Below are 4,021 nucleotides of genomic sequence, written 5' to 3' on the forward strand. Positions count from 1 at the left end.
TAAAAACTTTCGCAACAAGTATGTGAGTTCTTCATGACTAATGTGAGTCCATGGTATAGATGCACTTTCACCTTCCACCATTGCTAGCCTCTCTAGTACCGCGCAATTTTCGCCGGTGCACAAACCCACCATATGCCTTCCTCAAAACAGCCACCATACCTACCTACTATGGCATTTTCATAGCCATTCCGAGATATATTTCCATGCAACTCCCACCGTTTCATCTCATGACTTGTGCCGTCACTCTCATATTGCCATTTCATGATCGTAAGATAGCTAGCGAGATGTTTCAATGTCATACGCCAAGCTAGATCGTTGCACATCCCGGTACAATGCCGGAGGCATTTCCTATAGAGTCATCATCGTTCTGAGCTTTGAGCTGTGAGTAAATAAAAGTGTGATGATCGTCATTATTAGAGCATTGTCCCATGTGAGGAAATAAAAAAAAAAGAGGCCAAAGTTTCCCACAATAAAAAAAAGAGAGAAAAAGAGGCCAAAGAGCCCAGATAAAAAAAGAGAAAAAGAGAGAAGGGACAATGCTACTATCTTTTTCCACACTTGTGCTTCATAATAGCACCATGTTCTTCATGATTGAGAGCCTCTCGCTTTGTCACCACCATATGCTAGTGGGAATTTTCATTATATAACTTGGCTTGTATATTCCAATGATGGGCTTCCTCAAAATTGCCCTAGGTCTTCGTGAGCAAGCAAGTTGGATGCACACCCACTAGTTCTCCTTTTGAGCTTTCACATACTTATAATTCTAGTGCATCCTTTGTATGGCAATCCCTACTCATTCACATTCATATCTATTAATGGGAATCTCCATAGCCCTTTGATACGCCGAGTCAATGTGACCATCTCCTCCTTTTTGTCTCACAACCACCACCACACTCTATTCCACCTATAGTGTTATATCCATGGCACACGCTCATGTATTGCGTGATAGTTGAAAAAGGTTTGAGAAAGTAAGAGTGCAAAAACAATTACTTGGCCAATACCGGGGTTGTGCATGATTTAAATTAGTTGTGTGAGGATGATGGAGCATAGCCAGACTATATGATTTTGTAGGGATAACTTTCTTTGGCCTTGTTATTTTGAAAGTTCATCATTACCTTGCTAGTTTGCTTGAAGTATTATTGTTTTCATGTCAATAGCAAACTATTGTTTTGAATCTTACGGATCTGAACATTCATGTCACATGAAATAAGTTACAAAGGACAACTATGCTAGGTAGCATTCCACATCAAAAATTCAGTCTTTATCACTTCCCTACTCGAGGACGAGCAGGAGTTAAGCTTGGGGATGCTTGATACGTCTCCAACGTATCTATAATTTTTTATGGTTCCATGCTATTATCTTGTCAAACTTTGGATGTTTTGTATGCCTTTTATATCTTTTTTTGGGACTAACTTGTTAACTCAGTGCCAAGTGCCAGTTCCTGTTTTTTCCGTCTTTTTGACCCTTTTCAAAGGAGGAATTTAAACGGTGTACAAACGGAATAAAACTTACGAAAAGATTTTTTTCCGGAACAAAAGATACGCACGAGACTTGTGAACCAAGGCAGGAGCCAGCAGGGGACCCCGCAAGCCCCCTAGGCGCGGCCAGGGGGGCCCGCGCCTAGCAGGCTTGTGGGCCCCCTCTGGCTCGTCTGCCCTACCTCTTCCGCCTATAAATTCAGAAAAATTCCAAAACTACGCGAGAGATCCACGAAAATACTTTTCCGCCGCCGCAAGCTTCTGTCTCCGCAAGATCCCATCTGGGGCACGTTCTGGTTCTCTGTCGGAGGGGCGATTTGGATACGGAGGGCTTCTTCATCAACACTATGACCTCTCCGATGATGCGTGAGTAGTTCACCATAGACCTTCGAGTCCATAGCTAGTAGCTAGATGTCTTCTTCTCTCTCTTGGATCTTCAATACAAAGTTCTCCATGATCTTCATGAAGATCTATCCGATGTAATCTTCTTTGCGGTGTGTTTGTCGAGATACGATGAATTGTGGATTTATGATCAGTTTATCTATGAATCGTATTTGAGTTTCTTCTGATCTCTTATATGCATGATTTCATATCCTTGTAATTCTCTTCGAGTTGTGGGTTTTGTTTGGCCAACTTGATCTATGATTCTTGCAATGGGAGAAGTGCTTGGTTTTGGGTTCATACCGTGCGGTGACCTCACCCAGTGACAGAAGGGGTAGCGAGGCACGCATCATGTTGTTGCCATCAAGGGTAAAAATATGGGGTTTTCATCATTGGTTTGAGTTTATCCCTCTACATCATGTCATCTTGCTTAAGGCATTACTCTGTTTGTCATGAACTCAATACACTAGATGCATGTTGGATAGCGGTCGATGTATGGAGTAATACTAGTAGATGCAGAAAGTATCGGTCTACTTGTTTCGGACGTGATGCATATATGTATGATCATTGCCTTAGATATCGTCATGACTTTGTGCGGTTCTATCAATTGCTCGACAGTAATTTTTTCACCCACCGTATTATTTGCTATTTTGAGAGAAGCCTCTAGTGAACACTATGGCCCCCGGGTCTACTTCACACCATATTTTCAGCCTTACACTTTTACTTCGTTGCACTTTCCGCCTTCAGATCTCACTTTGCAATCAATCTTGAAGGGATTGGCAACCCCTTTATAGCGTTGGGTGTAAGCTCGTTTGTGTTTGCGCAGGTACTCTGGACTTGACGCGATTCTCCTACTGGATTGATACCTTGGTTCTCAAACTGAGGGAAATACTTACTGCTCCTGTGCTGCTTCACCCTTTCCTCTTCAAGGGAAAAACCAACGCAAGCTCTAGAGGCAGCAGTGGTCGAAAAAGGACAAGATGTCCTCGTCCTATGGCTGAACCCAGGTCGGAAGGATGCCATGGGCGTTGCACTCCGGCATCATTGCATGAGCACGCTAAGGGCCGAGCTGATGAACTGGGGAATAACGCCCGCCGGAAGCCGGAGCTTGGGGTCAAACTTGAACAGCTTGCCATAGACGAAGGCATGCTGCAGGATGGTCAAGTTGTTATACAACCCCGACCACAGTTGCATTATGTCTGCCACGTTCAAGTACGCCGATGCCAGCCTCCCCCTCTGTGCGGAAGGGGGGGCGATCCGCATTCAGATGAAATCGGAGGCCACCATTTCCATCGTCAGCCCTGTGGCCCTCAGGCGCACGATCCTAGTGACGGGGATGGCCAATTTCTCATCGTGTGGGTCGAGGTTGCTCCAGTCATCGCCTCGTGCCTCAATCTTGGCGGTTATGGGCTCGCAGAAGGGCAAAAAACCCTTTCCCGAATCCAACAACACTTCCCTCACCACTCCTCCCACTTCTCCCAAAGAGTCTGCTACTACAACAAAAGACCTTCCAACGGCGCCAAAAATAGGTGTGTCGACGGCACCAGGAATCCTTCTGCTACGGCTACGCCTTAAGGGACTTCCTAGGAAAATATGCAAAGGATTTCCCCCGTGGCCTTGGAGCCTTGCGTTGGTGTTCCCTCGAAGCGGAAAGGGTGATGTAGCACAGCGGTGGTAAGTATTTCCCTCAGTTTGAGAACCAAGGTATCAATCCAGTGAAGGAGTATCACAAGAGCCTGCACAAACACAAAAAGCTTGCTCCCAACGCTATGAAGGGGTTGTCAATCCCTTATAGATTGTTCGCCAAGTGAGAACTGAAAGCAACAAAGTAAAGTAAAAGTGAAAGTGGAAACGATAGGTGTGAATAGACCCGGGGGCCGTAGTGTTTACTAGTGGCTTCTCTCACGAAAGCAAGTAGACGGTGGGTGAACAAATTACGGTCGAGCAATTGATAGAACCGCGCAAAGTCGTGATGTCATCTATGGCAATGATTATATATATAGGCATCACGTCCAAAAAAAGTAGACCGATACTTTCTGCATCTACTACTATTACTCCACACGTCGACCGCTATCCAGCATGCATCTAGTGTATTAAGTCCAAAAGAACAGAGTAACGCCTTAAGCAAGATGACATGATGTAGATGGACAATCTCATATCTA

The sequence above is a fragment of the Hordeum vulgare genome, chromosome 1H (genome assembly GCF_904849725.1).
Source record: "Hordeum vulgare subsp. vulgare chromosome 1H, MorexV3_pseudomolecules_assembly, whole genome shotgun sequence".
Taxonomy (NCBI): Eukaryota; Viridiplantae; Streptophyta; class Magnoliopsida; order Poales; family Poaceae; genus Hordeum; species Hordeum vulgare.